Raw genomic sequence first — 12,902 nt, forward strand, 5'->3', positions numbered from 1 at the left:
GTAACACGTGAAAACATTAGAATTTATCATACATGCTATTTGATGAAATATCAACTATGGTTGATATGTGATTGCAAGTGGAACTGGGTTATGTTATAAAATGTATTTCTTGACGTGAGCCATTGCCAAAATAGTTTGAAATTTCCTACATCAAAGCGGACTCAATGCTCTCCAGAATATTAATGAATGTTTGAGAAATAATTTATATTTTCATATAACAACTATGAGATCAACTCTTAGGCTTCATCCGAGTGAAATGGAAACTGACCATGCGTGCACACGGCTGTAATCCTGGCATTTGTGGAAACTTTGTGGAGTTATGGAAGTCAGAGGATCTTGAATTCAAGACCAGGCTCAGCTACATAGCAAGTTCCAGACCAGCCTGGGTTAAATGGGAACCCCATCCTCAAATCCCAAAACAACAAAAAATAGTAACAACAACAACAACAGCAATAACAAAAACTCCTTGCTATCCTCACATAATCTATAATCCAAGTATTTAGTGACGTCATTCAGAATCTTCTGAAAAAGAAAGCAACTTAAATGTTCCTCAGCTGTGAGAGAGTAAATTGCTGTGTATCTGGATCACTGAAGGCTACTCACGCTCAAGGGCTGTCAACAGGCTGGAGACGTAACTCAGTGATAGTGAACTCTAAGAACTCCCAACAGGCATATCAGCATGGGAGAATCTCAAACACACTTTTCTAAGTGAGAAAGACCAGATTCCAAAGACATCCTTCTGCGTGGCACTATTTATTTTCTGTGGTCTCCAGGGTGCGGGGTATTTACAAGGGGACAAAGGGGACTCTTCTGGGGTGATGACACTTTTGTATAGTGCTTCTATTGGTGATAATACAGCTGTGTGACTTGCTGAAGGCTGCAGAACTCTGTATTGAGAGGGTGAGTCATTCAATGTAAACGATACCTTAACAAAAGAGGGATAAAACCCAAGAAGATGGAGTCTTCTGTCTCATGCAGCCCTCGTCTTTGACACAGAAGCACATATATTCTGTTGAGATGCCAGGTCACACTCAGACAACAATACGTCAATTCCATGTTTGCTTGGTTTCTTTTGTGATTCCCTTCCTGCCCCCGAACGCCTTCACCCTACACCGGATACGTTTGTAGCTGTCGAGTGGGATTCCCGGGACTGTTCCCCAGTAGCTGATGAGTTCTCCACCTGCTTTGCTAAGTACTGGATCAGATGCACACATTTGGCTCTTCTCTTCCCCATCTCAAACTTCCTCCCGAAGATAATCCAGAGCAGCTCAGGAAATTTGTGGTCCAGTGTGGAAAATAACTTTTTACAAATACTATTACAAAGTGCAGTAAGTTTACCGAAAGCACTGTGGCTTGGTAAGATGAGCAGACACTGCACACCAGGGCATTTCAGGACTATGTAAGGACTATGTTTGAGGCTAATGCAAGAAGCCAGGCAGACAAGGCAACATGATTCAAACTGTGACATTATGAAAAAGGGCAAAAGTGTAGAGACAGTGAAATGATCTGTGGTTGCCAGGGGTTCTACAGGAGGCAGACATAATGTGTGAAACACAGCAGATTTTCAGGAGAGCAAAACTGTTATTCTGTAGGAACCATTGCCGTGATAAAACACCATGACCAAAAAGAAAGTTGAGGCGGAAAGGGTTTACTCAGCTTATATTTCCATATTGCTGTTTGTCATCAAAGAGGTCAGGACAGGAACTCAAGCAGGGCAGGAACCTGGAGGCAGGAGCTGATCCAGAGGCCATGAAGGGGTGCTGCTTACTGGCTTGTTCCCCATGGTTGCTCAGTCTGCTTACTTATAGAATCCAGGACCACCTGCCCAGGGATGGCAGCACCTACCATGGGCTGCAGCCTCCCCCATCAACCACTAATTGGGAAAATGCCTTACAGCTGGATTCTATGGAGGTATTTTCTCAACTGAGGTCCCCTCCCCTTCGATAACTCTAGCTTGTGTCAAGTGGACATAAGGCTAACCAGCGCACTGGCTGTCTGTCACTCATGTTTGTCATTGGATGTCTGTCACTCATGTTTGTCATTGGATGTCTGTCACTCATGTTTGTCACTGGATGTCTGTCACTCATGTTTGTCACTGGATGTCTGTCACTCATGTTTGTCATTGGATGTCTGTCACTCATGTTTGTCATTGGATGTCTGTCACTCATGTTTGTCATTGGATGTCTGTCACTCATGTTTGTCATTGGATGTCTGTCACTCATGTTTGTCATTGGATGTCTGTCACTCATGTTTGTCACTGGATGTCTGTCACTCACGTTTGTCATTGGATGTCTGTCACTCATGTTTGTCAAAACCCATAAAATAAACTATGAAAAGTGAGCTCTAATAGAAACTGGACTTCAGTCATCAGTCTGGGCTCATCGGCTTTAACAAATGCATCACGTTCAAAAATAGGGAGAATTAGGAGGTGGGTGTCAGAGAACATATATGAAAACTCTACTCTCTACTCATTTTAACCTAAAACTTCTAAAACAAAATGAATCTATTCATTTAAAAAAATCTCTAAAATAAGGCTGCATGTTACATCGGAAGGCATTTTAGATTTGATGCAGTACCTTTTGAGGTACCATTATTTAAATAGGTACAAAAAAGTTCTTGCAATGAGATAGAAATCGAAACTTGTAAGTATCATGTCCTGGAGCTGTGATATGGCTCAGCAGCTTAGGACCCTTGCTGCCAAGCCTGCAAACCTGAGCTCTGTCCCCAGAACCCGCACGAGGGAGGGGGAGAATTGACTCCCCTGAGCTGTCTGTCTTCTTGTCTACATGCAAGTCCCATGGCACCATATACAAACATGCACACTCACATGCTCAAAATAAATAGATAAATTCAGTGAGATATTGTGATTTCATTGGCAGCATTTAAAATATTATTGTTATATATTTAAATTTTTTATTTAAAAAATTATGTGTATGTGTATGTATGTGTGTGTATGTTTGTGTTTCACATGTTACTCATTGAGTCATCTCATTGGCCCTCTATATTTCATTTCAACGGGCCTTAAAGCAACGGCAAGTCTTGCATCATAAAACTCATCAGGCTGGATGAAGTAGGGTATAAATTTAAATCCTAAGACAAGCTGAGCGAATGCGGTATTGATGTGTTATTGTCTGTGTATGGCTTTGCAGCACCGTGACAGAACACATAGCATAGACAATGTAAAGATTTCTCATGTGTGTGGTTTCAGTTCTTTATGGTAGGAGAGCAGGGTGGAGAAGCTCACAGCATAGCACACAGGGGTAGAGTAGTAACAGGAAGGGCGGGGCAAAATGCGGTCCCCAGGGACTCGCCCTAGTGGTCTTCTTTTTGTACCCCGGCCCACTTTTGGTAACTCTACTACTTACAAATAGTCTATTTAAATTCTAAACCAACAGAAGGACTCACTTATTATTAGGTCAGTGCCCTCACACCCAGAGGTGTGCTTCGTTAATATTCTAGGTAGTTTTCCAACCCAATCAAGTTGTTAAGATTAAATAAATATCAGACAGCAGCAGTGATCCAAAGTCCAAAGGGATCATAATTTGACCTCTAATGGTTTGCTTCTTGTACTGAAAGAATGGCTGGGCAGTGCTAGTAAGGTGGTAAATGCACTTGCCATCATACCCGAGGGCTTGGTTTGAGCCCCAGAGCGCTCACACGTTGATTCTGATCTCGGCTTGCATTTGCAGTTTGCTCCTAAATCACACACACAAGCGAAATAAACAAGGGGCTTTGTATGACCCGATCTTCCTTCCCAACCTGCTACAACTGAGCTTCCATTGGAAGCACTCTGGTAAAACATCAAACCCTCTTACACAGCCAAATCTAACAGTCACCTCTTTCAGTTCCTCCTACACTGACCACTGCCTTCCACAGGGCAGGCTTTCTGCTTGTGGCTAATTTGACCCTATTCTCTCTCGTCTTCTCTGTTAACTTCATGGACACTTGTGCCTCCACTCTCTTGGTCGATTCTGACCCGTCCCCTCTATATTCTCATAAAAAAATTCTTAAAAGTCCATAGGGCAAATGATATAAAATTTAGCAATGGTCAAATCTGACAAGTGGGTGTGATGCCTTTCTTGAGAATTCTTTTCTTTCTGTTTTTTATTAAAATATTTAGTTATTCTTGTGTCTGTCTGTCTGTCTGTCTGTGTCTCTGTATCTGTACGTGGGTATGTTCATGGAGGCCAGGAGAAGGCATCAGATCCCCTAGAGCTGGAGTTACAGGCACTTGTTTGCTGCCAGATGTGCGTGCTGGGATAAGAACCATGGTCTCTCTACAAGGGTTTTAAACTGCTGGCCCATCTCTCTTGCCTTCTATTTTTTCTTTAAGGATTTAAAAGAAATACATAGAAATTAATGAAAAAATTTGAATAATAGCCCAGAAACTTTCTTGGAGAAGCTAATTTTCTTGTCTGGGGAAATATTTTTGGGCAGCTGGGGGATGGCGGAACTTGAGGTAGTTAAAAGTCAGGCAGGCTGACACAGAAACAAAACCCACATGGTTCCAGTTTTACGAGCGGCCTACAGTTGTGAGGTTTAATGAGACAGAAAGCAGAATTGTCATCTCCAGAGGCTGAGGGTTAGGCAAGACTGGGGTTTGTCTTTAATGGATACAGGATTCTAGTTTAGGGCAATGGAAGTTCTGGGTGTGGGTAGAGATAATAGTATTCAAACCATGAGTATATCCAATGCTATTGAATATACACTTAAAATGATATCTTTATTGTGGTATGTATATATATATATATACATTTTACTTTATTAATAATTATAATTGTAGGGGTGTTAATGAGTACCATGGTATGTGTTTATCAGCCAGCCAACTTTGTAAACTTGGTTCTCTTCTTCTGCTTTTACGTGGGTCCTGGGGTTATAACATAGGCCCTCAGGTTTTCACAGCACATCCATCTCACCCTATCCTAATATGATAAATATTTTAATATGTATATGAAAGGGAATAAAGCTTGATTTGAGACATGCTAAGATTAAGATGCTTAGGCAGTTGGATCAGGTAGTGACCTAAGGTGTCAATAAGGATTTAGCAAGTGCCATATTAGAACCATGAGGCTAGAGAGAATGTAGGGAAACGGTAGTGGTGATGGGCACAGAGTGGAATTGTGTCCAGGAAGGTAAGAAAAGACAAGAGAGAATAGAGTCAAGCAGAAAGCCGGCCCATGGGAGGCAACAGTCAGTGATGGAGGAGGGTCATCTGTCTATGTGTTACTTTCATTGGTTAATAAAGAAACTGCCTTGGCCCTTTGATAGGACAGAAAATTAGGTAGGCGGAGTAAACAGAACAGGATGCTGGGTAGAAGGCAGTGAGGCAGACGTGATGAAGCTCCGGCCCAAGATGGACGTAGGCTAGAATCTTCCCTGTAAGCCACCACCTTGTGGTGCTACACAGATTACTAGATATGGGTTAAAGCAAGATATTAGAGTTAGCCAAGAAGAGGCTAGATATAATGGGCCAAGCAGTGTTTAAATATATACAATTTGTGTGTTGTTATTTCGGGTGTAAAGCTAGCCTTGCGGGAGCTGGGCAGGACAAAAAGCAGGCCTGCCCGCTCGCCTCATCACTACAAGTCAGTGTACTGAAGTTTTCCAGGAGACCGAGAGAGGTGACAACTACCAGATGTGGCCATGTGAAAGGGTTTGGTGTTTCTGCAGAGTGCTTCTGATGAAAGCCAGGAAGAGGCGATGGGAACCCCTCCCAACCCTTTGAAGAAGGCCTTCTCTGGATGGAGGAGTGGTATGGCTGCCAGAGGTTGAAGAGGCAGTTGAGGGTGGTCGTAGGGTTTTTTTTTTAAATTGATTTGCATTCCCTGTGCATGCTCAGTTAGCTTTGCTCCTGTAAAAGGACTTGAAGCAGGAACACGAGTGGTGTAAGGACCTTTGTGGAAGCAGAACCTTCCAGAAGAGCCTGTGGTCCTGATGTGAGTGAGGTTGGAGATATGGTGATGGGAAGATGATGGTTGTGCTGGTTAATTTTTGTCAACTTGACACAAACCCAGACTCATCTGAGAAGATGTAACCTCAGAGGAGAACATGCCTCTGTCAGACTGGGCTTTGGGCAAGCCTAAGGGACGATTTCTTAATTAATGATTGTTGTGGGAGGGTCTGGCTCACTGGGGATCGTGCCTCCCCTGGGCATATGGGCACTGACGTGTATAAGAAAGCATGTTGAGCATGCCATGCGGGAGTGAGCCAGTCAGCAGTGTTCCTCCATGGCCTCTGCTTCACTTTCTGCTCTAGGTTCCTGCTTTGAGTTCTGGACTTTGCTCAATGATTGCGACCCTCTTTTCCCCCAAGTTGCTTCTGGTCATGGTATTTAGCACTGCAATAGAATCACTAACAACGACTTCTGTTTCTTCAGTGAGGTAGAAGCTGGGTCACCAGAAGGGCTGGCTAGGGGCTGAAAGAGGCTTGTGAACACTCCAAGAAAAAAGAAGTCGCGGTGGGAACTGAGGAAGACAACTCCCGGGACAAGGGCAGCGGCCTTGCAGGACAGTGCTCTGGGAAGCCTGTGGCCTGAATATACAGCAACCTTCCTAGTCCTCTGAGGATATGAAGAGAACACAGGCTGAAGCCACCTACACTTGTGGCTCTCAAAGGGAGTTCATGGCCCGGCAGCATCAGCAGCAACCTGGGAACTCAGAAAGCAGACGGCAGGCCCTTCCTCCACCCGCTGAACCAGAAACTGTGGGGGTAGGCCTGGTCTGGTCTGCTCAGTTTCTCACAAGCCCGCCAGTGTTTCTGAAAGCCTAGAAGCACTGAATGGGGGGTGGGTGGGAAGAAACCAAGGGCATAGCGTGAGCAAGTCTAGACAAGCAGGGCGGTCATCCTCCCAGGCAGAGGTTCCCAGTACTGGGAGCTCTGTGGAGTCTTCCTTCTTACTGACCCACAGATCCACATGGGGGATTGAGCACCATTTAAAGAACTCTCAAATCTTTCTAATGAAGCGTTTAAAAATATATGTTGCAGACAAGTGGCATTTTTCAAATGTGTCCATCTATATTCTCTCTTGAGTCTGAATTTGAATGTTGAGTTTTTTTGTCTTGCTCCTCGCCCTCGCCCTCTGTGCTTTGAAAGACCTCTGGACTGTGTTTCTCCTTCCAGGACAGCCCCAAGGAGGCTGGCCTACCTTTCCATATGGTTCAGTTCCAGCTTCCGGTGCTGTTGGGGAAAAAAGCAAGGCAGGGACTGTTATCCCAGGGGAGCGCTTTCCTTCTCAGCTGCAAGGATGACTCAGAGTCTCCCCATCCTTTTGGTGACTCACATGACGGTCTGTTTATGGGTAAGGGCTTCTCCCAGGAAGTTGACAGCCCTATCCTCCTACCTGAGTCACAAGCTCTGTGGTGCTCCTGTCAAGGCAAAATCACCACCAAAGCCAGGGAGAGGAGCCAAAAAGGATGAGCTACATGTGGGTTTAAGAAAACAGATGAGGGTTGAAGCGTAAGTTTAGGAGGTGAAATTTGTTCCTGATTTGCTGGTGGCCTTGGGCAGACCGACAAAGGGTCCAGTGCTCTTATATGGAAATAGAGACATTGTGTAACCTAGAATATTAGCAGATTGGGGAGCCATCCCAAGGGGAGAAAAGGTAAACCCAGGACTCCGGAGTCATCCTGACTGGAGCTACTTTCTGGTACCGAAGGGAGGGGTCCTGGGGTGGCCTAATCCCTGAAGATTTCTGGGACTACCTACAGCTTGAACAAGGCCTGGTAAAGGATGGCAGGAGGACACATGGGGGTCTCTAGGTCACAAGGAACAGGGAAAGGATAGGAGGAAGTCAGATTTGGCAACCCAGTGGCAGGGGCTTGAGTGAGATAGGGAGAAAGAGAGAGAGGAACTTGGCAAGGACAGCCGTAGCATCCCAAGAATTTGGTTCTGGGACCCCACCCATAGTCTCTGTCTCCTTCATTGTCTCTGTTTTCATTGTCTTTGTCTTCTCCATGTGTTACTACTGCCCACCCCACCCACCTCCCTGCATTTCCCCCGGTCCTCGTCTCTCCTCTCTCTTCTACATTATGAAGCACCGAAGGCAGGCCTTGTGTGGGCTAAGTCCTTCCTTTCCTGTTTAATTGGCATGTGGCATCTGTCTATACAGACCGCCATCCGTCCATCCTGTTTACTCCTTGCTGACACATAGGTTGTGGTCAGCAAACCTATCTACCAAGGTCCCCCCTGTGTGGGAAGGGTCAGGATGCTAACACACACTGTGACCAGATTTGTTTGTTCCACTGGAGCCAAGGAGGTTCAGTGTTCTCTCTGCACCCATTGCTGACGTCAATGGCCCAGCATCCTGGGCATGGCTCGGGACTCAGAACAGACCTTCGGAGTGAGTGCACATTGCACGGCTCTTCAGAAAGTGGGGGGCATCTCAGCAGTGAGCGGGCTGGGCATGGTGTGGGGACCTTGAAAGGTACCTCAGTCCAGTGTCTGTTTCTCAGGAGATAGTCAGGTACAGATAAGGAAAAGAACCTGCTGAACGAGTGTATGTTTCCCACCTCCTCCCTCTGTCTGCCTCCCTTGACTAGTCTCACTGTAATGCATGTTAGTTGAGGTATCCTCCTTAGCTTTTTTTTTCCTTTTTAATTTCCCTAAATCCCGAGTAATGGTCGCTGTCTAGGATGTAAGTGGATGGAAATTTCTGGGTTGGGGGCAGGAAATGGGCATGCCCATGGGAGGTTAGGTGGGGGTGGGCATTTACAAGGAGGCATGAATCTTGCCTAAGATCAAATTCCTAAACTCTGAGTACCAGGGTCTAAATACACAAAGGCAGTGAGACAAAAAGCCAGGGAACAAACAACACTCATGTAAACGAATAGTCTAGGTGAGGGGTTTGGGATAATCCGTGGGAGGTCTGGGATTTCCAGTTACCCAGAGCTTTCCAGGCAGCCCGTCTTCTGGCCTGGTTGCACATCAAGTATGAAGGGAAAATGTCAAACAGTCCTGACTTCCTTCTAGAAGGGAGAATTCATTCTGTGTCTCTCTCCTGCTTCCCATGGTGGGCGAGAAGAAACGCTATGTGCCCGGCTGTTACCACTGCCGCTGGAATTGCTTGTAAGAACTGGTTAAAATTCCAGGTCTAAATTTGAATCTACCTGCCCTAGGAATCTGTTCCCAAAGAGAAAAGAGAGGTATCCCCTGGTAATATTCCTGTCTTGTTTATTACCTGCAAAGACAACTTCCAAGCTTTCCTGCTTCTTCTCTGTGCATATTTGCATGGTGGCTTGTGTTTCCCCAAAACATGTTGGAGTCCTATTCCCCAGTACCTCCAAGTCTGACATTATTTAGTGTTAATTGGAAATTTGTTGTTGTTGTTATTATTATTATTTATTTTGAGTCAGGATCTTTTTACATAATCTTGGCTATTCTGGAACTCTCTGTGATGACTAGCCTGGCCTTGAACCCATAGAGATCCGCCTGCCTCTGCCATTCTCCTGAGTGCTGGGATTAAAGGTATGCACCACTATGCCCTATTCTTTACAGATGTAATCAAGTGTAATAAAATGAAATTATTATGATCATTTATAGATGACAGCCAAGACGAAGGTAACACACCTGGAAGTCACGAAACAGCAAAGATTGTCTGCACCTTTCAGAAGCAGATTCTGCCTCCTCGCTGAAGGTGGGAGAGTAGAGTGGAGAGGATTCTCCCTCCTAGAGGCACCAATCTTGCTGGCATCCTGATTGTGGACTTCTACCTACCACAACTCTGAGACAGTGAGTTTTGTTGTATATTTAATCTGTGCTATTTCATAAAGGAGCACCCTAGAGAACGCTCAGTTCTACTACAAGTGGGACCGTGGGCTTACTTTTTCTTTTCCTATTTTTTCTTTTATTTCTGAGATTATAATACAGTTACATCATTCCTCCCATCTCCCTGCTCCATTACCTTTCTTCGGAGTCCTGGCTGGCTCTCCGACTTTGGTGTAGAGTGTGGGAGACACGATTACTTGCCAGACCTGGACCAGAGTCTTAAGATGCTTAGCAGCTTCCGTTTTCGTCCTCTGAGAAACCAGGCTGTCGTTCTGTAAGGAAGTCTAGACGGTTCTGCTGGGAATGTCCTGTGTGGCTGCAGCCGGATTTCCATTTGCTGTGTCTAATCGATGCCATATGGCCACAGACTGTCCAGTTAACTCGAAGACTTGTAAGAAATAAGAGTTTTTGTTAGGCTACTAGGTTTGGGGGAGTTATGTAATAATAGACACCTGACGGTGTGTTTTCATTTATCTGGCAGACACTACATCCCTCTCCCACTCTTGTCCCTAAGCCTCCAGTCCCATCTTGCTATCCTTCTTCTGAACAGATTCCGAGTTTCCTGGCTCTCCACATTACTTCCTTTTACATACAAATTTTCAGTGATTTTTCTCATTGGCAGGGCCTATGTTGTCTGATCATCTTTGTAGATTGATTTTTTTCATTGGGCTGCCAGCTCACAAAAAATGACACAGAGTTATTAATTATGAAAGTTTGGCCTTAGCTTAGGCTTGTTTTTAACTAGATCTTGTAACTTAATTAACCCACTTATATTAATCTACATTCTATCATGCGGCATTTCCTCTCTTCTTCCTGCACTTCCTGTTTCTTCTCCGTCTCTCTTGGCATCTCTGCCCTTCTTCTCCTCAGAGTCCTCTCTGTTCCCTGGAAGCCCTGCCTAACTTCTCTCTATCTATTGGCTGTTCAGCTTTTTATTACACCAATTATAGCAATACATTTACACACAGTGTACAAATATCCCACATCTTTTCCCTCTTTTTGTCTAAATAAAAAGGAAAGGTTTTTAACTCTAATACAGTAAAATTATATACAATAATAACAATTATCAAGTAAGAATTACATTCATAATGTCAAATCTATTTGTATTTCAAATTTGAAGAAATCACTCTATTATCTATCTCTCTTGATGAGTCTAAAAAGTTTTATATCTAAACTATTTTCTATAATAACTTGTGTTTCCATCCTAAAAATATCTTTATGATGTGGGATTTCTCTCTGTATGCTGTGATTACCATTAATGAATAAAGAGACTGCTTTGGACCTATAGCAGGGCAGAACTTAGCTAGGTGGGGAAAACTAAACTGAATGCTGGGAGAAAGAAGGCAGAGTCGAGGAGAAGCCATGTAGCCCCACCGGAGACAGATGCCAGAACTTTAGCTGGTAAACCACAGCCACGTGGCGATGCACAGATTAATTGAAATGGGTTAAATTAAGATGTAAGTGTTAGCCAATAAGAAGCTAGAGCTAATGGGTCAAGCAGTGATTTAAATAATATAGTTTCTGTGTGATTACTGTGGGTCTGAGTTGTGGGGCAGCTGACATGACCAAGTGGCCTTCTTACAACAAATTGGTGTGCCAACATGGCCAACTAAATTCACGTAAAACCTGAGAAAGCTTAAAAAGGAATCCTAGACACAAAAGAACGGAGTTAAGCATGGTTTGGTAGCAGCATTTTCTTGGGTGGGCTCTGTTTGCTAGAAGCATGCAGAGGCATGGCTCCTTTAAGAGATGTTTTCTTGATTTAGCGGTAGCAGGAAAAAAAAGCCACACTGTTTTGAAACTGTGGCTTCCCAGCTGTGGGCCATGCTACTAGCATGAACTCTGACTCCTTCAGGAGGCCGAGCCTTTAAATGGGGTCTTGTGAGCAGAGTGCTACAACTTGCTTAATGGAGACATAGACCCACTGTGTGCTTAAAAATGGGGCAATGTGGCAGTTTGAATCGCGGTCCGACGGAGGAGTGGGCGCCGGGATCTCGCTGCGCGTCCGCCTGGCCTAGACTCTCTCTCGCTTGTCCGATCTTCAGCACGGTCCGAGATGGCTGGCGGTAAGGCTGGAAAAGACTCCGGAAAGGCCAAGACAAAGGCGGTTTCCCGCTCGCAGCGAGCCGGCTTGCAGTTCCCTGTGGGCCGTATTCATCGACACCTGAAATCTAGGACAACCAGCCACGGACGTGTGGGCGCGACCGCCGCTGTGTACAGCGCAGCCATCCTGGAGTACCTCACCGCAGAGGTACTAGAATTGGCAGGAAATGCATCAAAAGATTTAAAGGTAAAGCGCATTACCCCACGTCACTTGCAGCTCGCTATTCGTGGAGATGAAGAATTGTACTCTCTGATCAAGGCTACAATTGCTGGTGGTGGTGTCATCCCGCACATCCACAAGTCTCTGATCGGGAAGAAGGGACAACTGAAGACCGTTTAAGGATGCCTGGATTCCTTACTATCTCAGGACTCTTGTTCTTAACAGCTGTCCAGTGTCGGTGATTCCAGTGGACTGATCTCTGTGAAAAACACAATTTTGCCTTTTGTAATTCTATTTGAGCAAGTTGGAGGCTTAGTTAGCCTTCCAAACCAACCAAATTTCTGTATTCGAGTCTTAACCATATTTAAGTGTTACTGTGGCTTCAAAGAAGCTATCGATTCTGAAGTAGTGGGTTTTGATTGAGTTGACTGTTTTTAAAAAACTGTTTGGATTTTAATTGTGATGCAGAAGTTATAGTAACAAACATTTGGTTTTGTACAGACATTATTTCCACTCTGGTGGATAAGCTCAATAAAGGTCATATCCAAAAAAAAAAAAAAAAAAAAAAAAAAATGGGGCAATGTACATGGCTATCAGAGGCAGTGAACAGCTCCGCCTTGTTGGACTGGGCAGAGCAAACAGGAAGTGCCCTATTTCCCCTAGCAATGGCACTGCTTAAGTTCATAAGAAGGGCTTAGCAGGGCTGGAGAGATGGTTCAGCGGTTAAGAACATTGCCTGCTCTTCCAAAGGTCCTGAGTTCAATTCCCAGCAACCACATGGTGGCTCACAGCCATCTGTAATGAGGTCTGGTGCCCTCTACTTGCCTTCAGGCACACATACAGAAAGAATATTGTATACTAAATAAATAAATATTTT

The 12,902-nt window shown here is 44.6% G+C and overlaps 1 pseudogene; it reads left to right on the forward strand.

The window, feature by feature from the left end:
- Nucleotides 1-11,704: 11,704 nt before the first annotated feature.
- LOC142843999 (histone H2A.Z pseudogene) lies at nt 11,705-12,585 on the forward strand (annotated as a pseudogene).
- The last annotated feature ends 317 nt before the right edge of the window (nt 12,586-12,902 follow it).

The sequence above is a fragment of the Microtus pennsylvanicus genome, chromosome 2 (genome assembly GCF_037038515.1).
Source record: "Microtus pennsylvanicus isolate mMicPen1 chromosome 2, mMicPen1.hap1, whole genome shotgun sequence".
Classification (NCBI taxonomy): domain Eukaryota; kingdom Metazoa; phylum Chordata; class Mammalia; order Rodentia; family Cricetidae; genus Microtus; species Microtus pennsylvanicus.